This window comes from Paramisgurnus dabryanus, chromosome 19 (genome assembly GCF_030506205.2).
Source record: "Paramisgurnus dabryanus chromosome 19, PD_genome_1.1, whole genome shotgun sequence".
Lineage (NCBI taxonomy): Eukaryota > Metazoa > Chordata > Actinopteri > Cypriniformes > Cobitidae > Paramisgurnus > Paramisgurnus dabryanus.
The window spans coordinates 33,251,237-33,265,254 of record NC_133355.1 but is presented as its reverse complement, the minus strand read 5'-3'; the positions used below and the strand labels follow the sequence as shown (position 1 = coordinate 33,265,254).

The window sequence follows — 14,018 nt, the reverse complement described above, 5'->3', positions numbered from 1 at the left end:
AAGGACCATTACACCTCCATCAACATGGTCGTTAACTAAAACAATAAAATATACCACTTTTAAGCGGTATACTGTCAATTTTGCTACACTTACAACCACACAAAATTGTCCCTGGTTCGATCCCGGGTTTCGGCACCAAATGTTGTGGTTTTCCTTTTAATGTTGTGGTTTTCTTTTTCTTCAAATAAAACAATCTTCAGTCTTAGGTTTTGATTTCAAAGATGGACTTTATTGTTAGCGAAATAAAGCCGTGAGGAGATCTTGCAAGATCCACTGGCTTCTTCTGGCATCATGGCTGATATATATATGCTTTGGCTCCCTCCTCCCCTCCTATTTGCCCCTGGGCTATTCCCTTTGTGTCCGACATGACAACACACACCTGTTCCACACAGATGGCTTTTATAACTCTTAACACAGATGGCTTTTAAAACATCTAACATATAAGGCACCACACAGATGGCTTTTATAAGGCATAGTAAACTACTTCAACAGATGGCTTTTATAAGGCATAGTAAACTACTTCATAATAAAAATGGCTTTTATAAGGCATAGTAAACTACTTCATAATAAAAAGTTATAGTTGGATTATAATGGTAAACTCATGATGCACATTTAAAGATTAAAATAAACTTCTTCAGGACCGTCAGCAAAACCACAACAAGCCAAACTGTCAGGAAACGGCCCGCAATGCCGAAACCCGGGATCGAACCAGGGACCTTTAGTTCTTCAGTCTAACGCTCTCCCAACTGAGCTATTTCGGCAAGACAGGTTGGTAAGGCAGGAATTTTCATGACAAATCACAGCGATATAGCAGTCAGCAATAGAATGTAGAGAAAAGCCTTGGCCCATACGGGGGTCGAACCCGCGACCTTGGCGTTATTAGCACCACGCTCTAACCAACTGAGCTAACCGGCCATGGAGCAGCAATGGTTCTGCCAAGACTAACATGAATTTTCCACAGTGTAGCAGCATCAAGAAACAAAGCTATATACGGGCTCGTCCGGGATTTGAACCCGGGACCTCTCGCACCCAAAGCGAGAATCATACCCCTAGACCAACGAGCCAAGCCTTGCTTCCTTTTTGCCATGCCACTGGGAAACATGTGACCACAACGCAGTCACCAGCTTCCTCAAGCAGTTCCTGGGGATGGGCCTGTTGGGTCCTGCTCCTCTGTTTAGCCACAATGAGCCCTAGTGTTGGGCTGGTGTCAAAATAAGCTCTTATCGATATTAGTACATGCTTATTTCTTAATATTTGAAAGATAAATATGTTAATTTACTATTAAAGCCAGTTCAGCATCTATGGCTATATTCATGGCGAGAACTGGTTATTGGCAAAGTCAGAAATGCAGGTTAGGTGAATTGGGGATGTCAAATTGCCCTTCCCTCGGTTTCTGTGTGTGTGTATAGATCAACGTGTGTGTTGTTTCTGGACTGTTTAAGGAAACCAAATAATGCCGTGCCCAGAGTAATTCCATGCTGACTCAAGGAGAACATGTAAACTCCACACAGAAAGGCCTCCTGACCCAGCCAGGGCTTGAACAGGGGACCTTCTTGCTGTGAGACAGCTGTGCTCTGATTGGGGTGGCAACTGTGTCACCCCAAACATCTTTATTAGAAAAGGCATCCCAATACTTAGTGTAAGTTGTAACGTCAAGTAACATCTTAGAAGCCATGTCTTTATCATATTTTCCAAGTGTTGATTTTAGATTTAAATTTTAGGAGAAAATTCAGATAAATCATCCGTAAACTAAATTGGACACCATGCATCACTAGCCTGGTTGTATATTTAAGTCTCATAGCTCCAGGCACCTCAGGGTACCTACCCAGGCCCAGTGGCCAGGATGATGTGCTTTTCCCGGCCAGGAGGGAGTAGGTTGAATAGCCTGGGTCATTTTTCGGGTTGAGTCAATTGTGTTGCTTGAAATTAACTCATCGCTTGTTAAAACAGCAAGCCCTCCGGTAGAAAGTTTAAAGGGTAGGGGGATCGTCTAGGGGTTAACAAACAAGGACCCACTCGGACATGGTTTCGACCTGGAAAGGCCAAAGGCGGACGCGTCGCTGAGAGGTCTCTGACGTCCTTTGCAGGTTTCTCGTTGACATTACTTTCCTGCCAGGATTGCCATACACAGCGGTGTTGTGTGTTAAAGCTCATAGGGATCAGTCTAAAGAGGGCTCTTCCGGGATTTGATTGTACAGATTGTACATATGAGCTGTGTGTTTCCTTTGGCCTGTACACATGAGCTCAGTGTTGTATAAAGTACTAGAAAGCAATACTTGAGTAAAAGTACAAGTATTGTACTAGAAAAAGACTTTGGTAGAAGTGAAGTTATCTTTTAAAATATTACTTAAGTAAAAGTCTTAAAGTATCTTATATACTGTACTTAAGTATCAAAAGTAATTTTCTGATATTTAATGTACTTAAGTATTTGAAGTAAAAAGTTTTTTTTTTTTAAAGCAAACAGTTAGAACTTAGATTGTGAACTTTATTGTGGCTTTCTTATAGTAAAGCATATTCAGGGTTCCCATTATCTTCTTAATCTCAATCATCAAATAAAAATCTGTTTTTTCCAGGACTTTTCAGGCACAATTCTCTTAAATTCAAAGAGCAAACAGCATATTTTTAGAGCTGACATCAAATAAAAAAGCAGAAATTTCACTTTTGTATGAACTTCAGGTAAAAATGAAAAAAATAAATAATAACTTATTTCTTTCAAAACATGAGCATGTTTTTGAAAAAAGTGGAGTATCCCTTTAAGTTATCTGCTCTTCCAAGAAAAAATGCCAACTTGTTGTGTGGCAATGAAAGCACTGTGACTTTGATCAACAATGCAAACGTACATTCACAATGTATAACATTAGCACAACATTATCCTATAACCACTGAGTTTTGAGTTAATTAACATAAAAGGAAATCTCAAGTTTGACAAAACGTATGATGCTTTTGAAGACGTGAATACAGTCCTTAACACTTTCTTTCAAACCTGCCACTGATAGCAGTTTTTAATAAATATTTCTCAATCTAACATTAGCCTACCGGAGGGAATATTCGGCCGGCAGTTATGCTATAATGTTATCATAAACAGTTAAGCGTGTTTCAGTTGAGAGTCCTCTGTGAATTAAATAAAATCAGCGGTGTTACGTTAACGTTGACGTTTATTAAACCATCACATTAGACAGATAATTATCTGATACGGCTTATGATAACTAATGTTGAATCACATTGACATTGTTACTTTACTTAATAACTATTATTTTAACGTACCTTGATGTGATTCTTCAGGTTGGACGGGGAGTTTTTAAATGACAAAATGTAAGTGATTTTCGGTAGGCATAAGACGCGCTTTATTCGGTAATCGGGATTCTTTAATTCCAATGTACACAAACATTTCTTACAAATACGGCCATGGGTTGTATAACGTTAGCTTTCTCACCCTGTTCATCATCGGGGTGGTCGATTACGATAACGGGAGGTCCTCCAGTAGGTGTTTTTATTGCAGTTACAGTTGTGCTTTCTCATCCTTTGGCAACACTACGCTAAAATAGAGTGTGCGTGAAATAGAGTGTGCGGAGCGTGAGTAATGCAATTTAGAAGCATTGATTCGGCAAAACCTCCCTTATTGAGGTTGCACACATTTCTTCTGATTTTATATTGTAGTAACGAGTAACGAATATGCTTAGTGGAAATATATCGGAGTAAAAGTATACATTTTATCTAGAAAATGTAGTGGAGTAAAAGTGAAAGTTTACATAAATTTAAATAGCGAAGTAAAGTACAGATATGTGACATTTCTACTTAAGTACAGTAACGAAGTATTTTTAGTGCTCTGGTAGAAAGGCTTAAAGGGCGTGGGGATTGTTTTGGGGTAAGAAACACTGTTCCCTTGGATACCCAAAAAGTATTCCAGGTCCCACCGAGATTGGAACTCGGATCGCTGGATTCAGAGTCCAAAGTGCCAACCGCTACACCATGGAACCACTCTTTGCCTTAGTGCCTGACCCACTGGGTCACAGAGAAAAGGACACTCGGACAGGGCCCGTCAGCAAAACCACAGCAAGCCAAACTTTCAGGAAACGGCCTGCAATGCTGAAACCCGGGATCGAAAAAGGGACCTTTAGATCTTCAGTCTAACGCTCTCCCAACTGAACTATTTCAGCCAGACAGGTTGGTCAGGCAGGAATTTTCATGACAAATCACAGCAATATAGCAGTCAGCAATAGGATGTAGAGAAAAGCCTTGGCCTGTACGGGTGTCGAACCCGCACCCTTGGCGTTATTAGCGTTATTACTGAGCTAGCCGGCCATGGACCAAATGGTTCTGCCAAGACTGACATGAATTTACTACAGTGTAGCAGCATCAAGAAGCAAAGCTAGATACGGGCTTGTCCGGGATTTGAACCAGGAACCTCTCGCACCCAAAGCGAGAATCACACCCCTAGACCAATGAGCCAAGACTTGCTTACTTTTTGCCATGCCACTGGGAAACATGTGACCACAACGCAGTCACCAGTACAAGCCAGCCAACAGTTTGAGCATAGGCAGCAATACACAGGACCAGATTTTGGCAGCCCAGCTTCTACACATCCTCTGTAGTCTAGGGGTTAGAGAACTAATGCTCCTGTATTGGAGGCCCAGGTTCAAATCCCACAAGGTTTAAGTGGAATTCTCCATTGACAAGTAGTCACTTCTTTATCTCTCATTGAGTTTGTGGGCAGCTTCTAGCTTTCCGAATCTATTTTACCTTCACAAAGCGAGTAGGTTGTTAATTTAATCACTGGTCCTAAGTCTCCTAAAGCAGTCTTCATAGCTGATGTGGGCTTAAGGTTTCTGTTGGACATTTGAGATCACATTTAAGATAGAGTACTGGACATAACATTTACTGTATTCATGTAAGTTTCAATTTAAGAAAGATTCCTGGACATAAAATTAGCAAATAATACAGCAGATGCCAACAGTGTCTTTGGGTTTTGAAAGAAGCAAACAAATCTTTAGATCTGATAGTTTTCATGTATTTGTGGGTTTGACTCTGACTGTACCAGCCAGCCAACAGTTTGAGCACAGGCAGCAATACACAGGACCAGATTTTGGCAGCCCAGCTTCTACACATCCTCTGTAGTCTAGGGGTTATAGCACTAATGTTCCCATATGGGAGACCCAGGTTCAAATCCCACAAGGTTTAAGTGGAATTCTCCATTGACAAGTAGTCACTTCATTATCTCTCATAGAGTTTGTGCGTAGCTTCTAGCTTTCAAATTATATTTTACCTTCACAAAGCGAGTAGGTTGTTAATTTAATCACTGGTCCTAAATCTCCTACACCAGTCTTCATAGCTGATGTGGGCTTAAGGTTTTTGCTGGACATTTGAGATCAAATTTAAGATAGAGTACTGGATATAACATTTAGTGTCTTCATGTAAGTTTCAATTTAAGAAAGATTCCTGGACATAAAATTAGCAAATAATACAGCAGATGCCAACAGTGTCTTTGGGTTTTGAAAGAAGCAAGCAAATCTTCTTTAGATCTGATAGTTTTCATGTATTTGTGGGTTTGACTCTGACTGTACCAGCCAGCCAATAGTTTGAGCATAGGCACCAATACACAGGACCACATTTTGGCAACCCAGCTTCTACGCATCCTCTGTAGTCTAGGGGTTAGAGCACTAATGCTCCTGTATGGGAGACCCAGGTTAAAATCCCACAAGGTTTAAGTGGAATTCTCCCTTGACAAGTAGTCACTCCTTTATCTCTCATAGAGTTTGTGGGTAGCTTCTAGCTTTCCAAATCTATTTTACCTTCACAAAGCGAGTAGGTTGTTAATTTAATCACTGGTCCTAAGTCTCCTAAAGCAGTCTTCATAGCTGATGTGGGCTTAAGGTTTCTGCTGGACATTTGAGATCAAATTTAAGATCGAGTACAGGACATAACATTTAGTGCTTTCAAGCTAAATGTATTCATGTAAGTTTCAATTTAAGAAAGATTCCTGGACATAAAATTAGCAAATAATACAGCAGATGCCAACAGTGTCTTTGGGTTTTGAAAGAAGAAAATAAATCTTCTTTTGATCTGATAGTTTTCATGTATTTGTGGGTTTGACTCTGACTGTACCAGCCAGCCAACAGTTTGAGCATAGGCAGCAATACACAGGACCAGATTTTGGCAGTCCAGCTTCTACACATCCTCTGTAGTCTATGGGTTAGAGCACTAATGCTCCTTTATGGGAGCCCCAGGTTCAAATCCCACAAGGTTTAAGTGGAAATCTCCATTGACAAGTAGTCACTTCTTTATCTCTCATAGAGTTTGTGGGCAGCTTCTAGCTTTCAAATTCTATTTTACCTTCACAAAGCAAGTAGGTTTTTTATTTAATCACTGGTCCTAAGTCTGCTAAAGCAGTCTTCATAGCTGATGTGGGCTTAAGGTTTCTGCTGGACATTTGAGATCAAATTTAAGATAGAGTACTGGACATAACATTTAGTGTATTCATGTAAGTTTCAATTTAAGAAAGATTCCTGGACATAAAATTAGCAAATAATACATCAGATGCCAACAGTGTCTTTGGGTTTGAAAGAAGCCAACAAATCTTTTTTAGATCTGATAGTTTTCATGTATTTGTGAGGTTGACTCTGACTGTACCAGCCAGCCAACAGTTTGAGCATAGGCAGCAATACACAGGACCAGATTTTGGCAGCCCAGCTTCAACACATCCTCTGTAGTCAAGGGATTAGGGCCCTAATGCTCCCATATGGCAGACCCAGGTTCATATCCCACAAGGTTTGAGTGGAATTCTCCATTGACAAGTAGTCACTTCTTTATCTCTCATAGAGTTTGTGGGCAGCTTCTAGCTTTCATATTCTATTATACCTTCACAAAGCGAGTAGGTTGTTAATTTAACCACTGGTCCTAAGTCTCCTAAAGCAGTCTTCATAGCTGACGTGGGCTTAAGGTTTCTGCTGGGCATTTGTTAAATAAATTTAAGAAAGAGTCCTGGACATACTATTAGCATACAATAAAGCAGATGCCAGCAGTCTCTGTGGGTTTTGAAAGAAGCATTTCAATCTTCTTGAGATCTGATAGTTTGTGGGTTTCTTGTTGGAATTTTTCTCTTCCATTCCCAAAGCGAGTAGATTGATCCTTTTATCACTGTTCCTATGGATATTGAAGCAGTCTTCTTTTCTGATGTGGGCTTAAGGCTTTTGCTGAACATATGTTATACAATTTTAGATAGAGTCTCAAAACATTTAGTGCTTTTAAGCAAAATGTATTCATGTATGTGTCAACTTGTGTGGGTGTGACTCTGACTGTACAAGCCAGTCTACAGTTTGATTGTATACAGCAATACACTGGTCCAGTTTTTGGCTGGCTAGTTTCAACACATTCTCTGTATTCTAGGTGTTAGAGCACTAACTACCCCATCAGGGGGACCCAGGTTCGAACCCCTCAAGGTACAATGGCCTTCTCTATTGTCAAGTACTCACTTACTTTGCTCTGATAGAGTTTGTGGGCAGCTTCCAGCCTGCAAACTCTCTTTTGCCTTAACAAAAGGAGTAGGTTGATTATTTTATTACTGTTCCTATGGCTCCTGAAGCAGTGTTCATAGCTGATGTGGGCTTATGGTTTCTGCTGGACATTTGTTATTACATTTAAGAAAGAGTCCTGGACATACTATTAGCATATAATACAGCAGATGCCAGTAGTCTCTTTGGGTTTTGAAAGAAGCAATCAAATCTTTTTGAAATCTGATGGTTTGTTGGTTTCTTGCTTGGAATTTTTCTCTTCCCTTCCCAAAGCGAGTAGATTGATCCTTTTATCACTGTTGCTATGGATATTGAAGCAGTCTTCTTTTCTGATGTGGGCTTAAGGCTTTTGCTGAACATATGTTATACAATTTAAAATAGATTCTCAAAACATTAAGTGCTTTCAAGCAAAATGTATTCATGTATGTGTCAACTTGTGTGGGTGTGACTCTGACTGTACAAGCAAGTAGTGTTGTTTTTGGCAGCCTGTTTTAATTTTAGTTTTAGTCTAATCTTTGTGTCAAGCTGTCATTTTAGTTTTTATTAGTTTTAGTCACGTTCATACTCTTTTAGTCTAGTCAAGTTTTAGTCAACTAAAAGTCTGGGCATTATAGTCTTATTCTAGTCAGACTAACCCATGACTTTTTTTGTCTAGTTTTAGTTGACGAAAACTGATAACATTTTAGTCTAGTTTTAGTCAGTGAAATTGTATTTTAGTCTCTTTTTATTAATGCAATTCTATTTAACCCATATAGTATAATGACCTAGTAGTAGTGTAGACAAAACAATATTTTCTTTTAGCCAAACAAAAAAAGCAACACTACATGCAAGCCAATAGTTTGATCGTATACAGCAATACACAGGTCCAGTTTTTGGCTGGCCAGTTTCAACACATTCTCTGTAGTCAAGGGGTCAGAGCACTAACTCAAGGTACAAAGGTCTTCTCTAGTGACAAGTATTCACTTACTTTGCTCTGATAGAGTTTGTGGGCAGCTTCCAGCCTGCTCACTCTCTTTTGCCTTAACAAAAGGAGTAGGTTGATCATTTTATTACTGTTCCTATGGCTCCTGAAGCAGTCTTCATAGCTGATGTGGGCTTAAGGTTTCTGCTGGACATTTGTTATTAAATTTAAGAAAGGGTCCTGAACATACTATTAGCATACAATACAGCAGATGCCAGCAGTTTCATTGGGTTTTGAAAGAAGATATCAAATCTTCTTGAGATCTGATAGTTTGTGGGTTTCTTGCTTGGAATTTTTCTCTTCTCTTCCCAAAGCGAGTAGATTGATCCTTTAATCACTGTTCCTATGGATATTGAAGCAGTCTTCTTTTCTGATGTGGGTTAAAGGCTTCTGCTGAACATATGTTATACAATTTTAGATAGAGTCTCAAAACATTTAGTGCTTTTAAGCAAATGTATTCATGTATGTGTCAACTTGTGTGGGTGTGACTCTGACTGTACAAGCCAACAGTTTGATCATATACAGCAATACACAGGTCCAGTTTTAGCTGGCTAATTTCAACACATTCTCTATAGTCTAGGGGTTAGAGCACTGACTCTCCCATCAGGGCGACCCAGGTTCGAATCCTCAAGGTACAAAGGCCTTCTCTCTTGACAAGTATTTACTTACTTTGCTCTGATAGAGTTTGTGTGCAGCTTCCAGCCTGCAAACTCTCTTTTGCCTTAACAAAAGGAGTAGGTTGATCATTTTATTACTGTTCCTATGGCTTCTGAAGCAGCCTTCATAGCTGATGTGGGTTTAAGGTTTCTGCTTGACATTTGTTATTAAATTTAAGAAAGAGTCCTAGACATACTATTAGCATACAATACAGCAGATGCCAGCACTCTCTTTGGGTTTAGAAAGAAGCAGTTAAATCTTCTTGAGATCTGATAGTTTGTGGGTTTCTTGCTTGGAATTTTTCTTTACCCTTGCCAAAGCGAGTAGATTGATCCTTTTATCACTGTTCCTATGGATATTGAAGCAGTCTTCTTTTCTGATGTGGGTTTAAGCCTTTTGTTGAACATATGCAGAGGTGGAAAAAGTAATAAAATATTGTACTCAAGTAAAAGTAAAGTTACTTTAATAATATTTTACTTAAGTAAAAGTAAAGTTACTGGTCTAAAAATCTACTCAAGGAAAAGTAAAAAGTAAAGGGCGATTTATAGTCGTGCGTAGGTGCTACGCCGTAGCTACGGCGTAGGCTATCCGTAGCCTGTGCGTAGCTCTGCGTAGCCTGACGCGCACCTCACAAAATTCCTAACAGCGCGTCGGCTCTACGCGGACCGCAAGCTCTGTGATTGGTCCACCAGAACCCCTCCCACCAGGTAAAAAAACTGCGTCATAGGTATTTCCGGTTGAGACAGTGAAAACAAAGATGAGCCAAGTTGAGGAGTGATTTAACTCAATCTGCATCAAAAGTCGCTGTTTATTTACTTCCATCATTGCTGGTCTTCTCAAATTATACACAAGAAGTTGCTATTTCTTCTTCGTTTGTGGGTTAACTTGCTTAGCTTCTTCTCTGACGACTTCTGCTGCTACTGTGGTTACACGCGTGATTACTGCCAACCAGCGGTTTCGCGTGTGTTTGCACGTCGACGCGGACGGCGACGCACAAGTATAAATGAAAACCGACGCGGAACCTACGCCGTCGCTGCTACACCGTAGGACCTACGCACGACTATAAATCGCCCTTTCATTTATTCATTTAATCCTCTTCGCCCCTTCGGGAGCATAGGGCCTCTGTGAAGTGTCTCCACCGTTTCCGGTCATGTGTGGTCTTCTTCACCTCCTGCCATGAGGTGTTGGCTCTAGTCAGGTCTTTGATGACCCCTCTCCTCCAAGACAGCCGCGGTCTTCCCCTCCTTCTCTTCCCTTGAGGGTTCCACTCCAGAGCGGCTCTCGTAATGGATGCAGGCGGCTTCCTTAAAGTGTGGCCTATCCATCGCCACTTTCTTCTTCTGATAGTGATTTCCACTGGTTCCTGGCTTACTTTCTCCAGTAGGTCTTGGTTACTAATCTTCCTGGGCCACCAGATTCCAAGGATGAAGCGTAGTCTTGAGTTAATGAAAGTTTGGAGTTTCTTGATATTAAGTTGTGTCAGGCCCCATGTTTCACATCCGTATAGCAGGATGGATTTCACACTTGATTCAAGTATTCGCAGCCTGGTTTTGAGAGAGATGCTCCTGGCCCTCCAGACTGGTTTTAGCTGGGCAAAGGCAGCCTTTGCTTTTCCTTTTCGAGCCTCGACATCCTTGGTTGCCCCTCCATCATTGCTAATGACACTCCCCAGGTACGTAAATTCCTTCACTGTCTCCAGCTCTATTCCTCTGCAGCACACAGGTTTGGCCTTCCCAGTTGTTTTGACCCTCATCTCTTTTGTTTTTGTTGCATTTATTACCAGCCCCACTTGACTCGAGATGCGCTCTAATTTCTGCATTTTCTCTTTCATTTGGCTGATGCTATGGCTCAGGAGGGTGAGATCGTCTGCGAAATCTAGGTCATCTAACATGTCCCTCAATGTCCACTGTATCCCTGTCCTTCCTTCTTTAGTGGTCTCCCTCATCACCCAGTCGAGTGCAGTTATGAACAGCAGCGGGCTTAGGAGGCACCCCTGTCGCACTCCAGTGGACATATTGAAGGGCCCTGTCAAGTCTCCTTCATGGGATACTTGTGCTTGAAAGTTAGTATAGAAAACTTTAATCATGTTGATAATCTTTATGTGGATTCCGTAGTGGGCCAGGATTTTCCACAGTATGGTCCTGTCGACTGAATCGAAAGCTTTCTCATAGTCAACAAAAATAGCATACAATTGCGAGTTAAGTTCTGTAGATTGTTCCACTATAATTCTCAGGGTTGCAATCTGGTCACTACATGATCTGTTTGGGCGGAAGCCTGCTTGGTTGTCTCTAAATTTGGGTTCCATGGCATTTGTTATCCGGTTAAGGATTATTTTGCCGAGTACCTTGCTGGCAACTGAGAGGAGCGTTATGCCACGCCAGTTCTTACACTGGCTCAGGTCTCCTTTCTTTGGTAATTTTATGATGGTACCTTTCCTCCAATCTATCGGTATCTTTTCTTCTTGCCATATTCTATTTAGGAGAGGGTGGAGGGCTTCAACAGACAGACTGCCTGCCTCTTTCCAAGCTTCTGGGGGTATCCCATCAGGTCCTGCAGCTTTACCGTTCTTGAGTGATCTAATAGCTTTATGAATCTCTGCCTTGCTTGGTGGTTCGATTTGTATGTCAAGCATTTCCGTTTGAGGTTCAATTTCCGGTGGATCTGATGGCGGTAAACGGTTGAGGATCTCTTTGAAGTGTTCTCTCCAGCGTTCCATTTGTTGTTCCTTTGTTGCAAGCAATTTGCCCTCTTTGTCTTTTACCGGCTTGTTTATTTGTCTCCTTCTGCCACCCAAGGTTTTTGTAATTTTGTAAAGGGTTTTCATGTCATGTTTTGAAGCGGCCTCCTCCGCCTAGGTGGCCAAACTCAAGATCCACTTCCTTTTGTCTCTCCTACAGTTTCTCTTCACTTTCCGATCTGCTTCATTGTACAGCTTCATGGCATTAGCCTTCTGATTTCTGGTTCTGCTGTTGTCTATATTTGCTTTCAGGCTGCGTCTTTCCTTCACTTTCTCCCATGTGTCTTGACTCATCCACTCCTTCTTCTCTCTCTTAATCTTTCCCAGAACATCTTCACATGTACTTGTGTATGCTTTTTTGATGATAGACCATTCCGTTTCAATTCCTTCATCATCACCTTTCTCCTCTTCTTCATCTGAGTTGTAACGTAGAGCATCATAGCGGTTTGCCAAGGTGAGTAAGAACTCTTGTTTTGTTTCCGGCTTTTTCACCTTCTCTACATTAAACTTTGTTGTCTTCCATATTTTCTTCCTACAGGCTGCGAGGCGTATCCTGCAGGTGGCCAAGAGTAGATGGTGGTCTGAGCCAACATCAGCGCTTCTCTTTATTCTGCAGTCTTGAAGGGTTCCACGCCATCTTCTGGAAATGGCTATGTGGTCTATCTGGTTCTCAACAGATCCATCAGGTGATCGCCAGGTCACTTTGTGGCTCTCTTTATGTGGAAACAAGGTGCCGCCTATTACCAGGTCGTTCATGGCACAGAAGTCGACAAAGAGCTCTCCGTTGTGGTTCATGGTTCCAACACCATGCCTCCCCATCACTCTCTCATTACCACTATCTGCTGATCCCACTTTAGCATTCATGTCACCCATGAGGATGGTGGTGTCCCTCTTCTTGCGTTTGGCCATGGTTGCTTGCAGTTGTTCATAGAACAGTTCCTTATCTGCTTCACTTGCATCATTGGTAGGGGCATATGCCTGTATGATGGTTGTGTCTTGACAGCGGGATGTAAACCTCGCCATGATGATTCTCTCTGAGATGGGTTCCCATTCCTTCAGACTCCGTGCACTTATCTTTGACATGATGATTCCTACTCCTCTTACATGTGTTGGGTGATCTTCTGGGAGGCCAGAGTAAATGATGGTTTCTCCACTCTGCAGGGTTGTTTTACCGCTTCCAAGCCACCTCGTTTCACTTAACCCAACAATTTCTATCTTCAGTCTCTTCATTTCTGCAGCTACTTGATGAATTCTTCCAACTTGGAAAAGGGTTCTAACATTCCATGTTGCAATGTTAGTACGGTATTTGGGGGACAAAAGCTTCGGTCGCTGAGACGTCATAGGTTGTCCTCCCCCAGAAGTGACATCAAAACTATTTACACGCCTCTTCCCGCCCTGAGTTAGTCCTCTAGCAGGTTGAGACCTTTTCACTGAGGTTTTCATAATCATAGTTATCCACCTATGGGTGCACCGCGATGAGGCACACTCACCTGAGTGTGGGGACTGCGACAACCGCGAGCTCCCTAGGTGCTCCGACTTCGCAGGGGATATCGCCAGACATGGGGACTTGTGACTTGGTGACTTGGACTCGAGTCGACTCGAGTCGCTATTTTTATGGCTTGTGACTTGACTTGACAAAAAACAAAATACTTGAGACTTGACTCGGACTTGGAAGTTAAAGACTCGGGACTTGACTTGACTTGAGACACGATGACTTGAATGACTTGAGTGTTTATCAAATCATGTTTTCAGTTTGAATATAAAATATATAAATTATAACAAAAAAAAGTTGACCCAGCTGGAGCGCAGGCTGAATAGAGACAGAGCGCAGCGCGTCATAACCTAAAAACCACGCCCACCAGGGGGAAACAATCTCCAACCGTCTCCATTGACTTTGTATTGCGAGAGGCCGCCTCCTTGTCATTTGTTGTCATTTCATAACAAAAACAGAATAATGCCTAAAAGCTGCTGTGTGACAGAGTGTACAGCTAACAAGCCAAATATCCCAGAAATAAGTTTTCGTGACTGGATCACGACACTATCATCAGTCACGCCCTTTCGTACCTTACGCACACCACGCCCACTTAGATCAGACAGCACATCAACATGTCAGCCGGAGGGATACCGAGGGTCATCGCGTTCGGCTTCAACAATT

The 14,018-nt window shown here is 41.7% G+C and overlaps 3 non-coding genes and 1 pseudogene across 3 annotated transcripts; all 4 read right to left on the bottom strand.

Annotated features, from left to right (window-relative positions):
- Positions 1–688: 688 nt before the first annotated feature.
- On the bottom strand, positions 689–761 carry trnaf-gaa (transfer RNA phenylalanine (anticodon GAA)). Its single transcript has one exon. It is a non-coding gene; the product is annotated as a tRNA-Phe (tRNA).
- Positions 762–841: 80 nt separating this feature from the next.
- Positions 842–915, bottom strand: trnai-aau (transfer RNA isoleucine (anticodon AAU)). Its single transcript has one exon. It is a non-coding gene; the product is annotated as a tRNA-Ile (tRNA).
- A 77-nt stretch (positions 916–992) lies between these two features.
- trnap-ugg (transfer RNA proline (anticodon UGG)) lies at positions 993–1,064 on the bottom strand. Its single transcript has one exon. It is a non-coding gene; the product is annotated as a tRNA-Pro (tRNA).
- A 9,149-nt stretch (positions 1,065–10,213) lies between these two features.
- On the bottom strand, positions 10,214–13,275 carry LOC141281053 (uncharacterized; annotated as a pseudogene).
- Between the last annotated feature and the right edge of the window lie 743 nt (positions 13,276–14,018).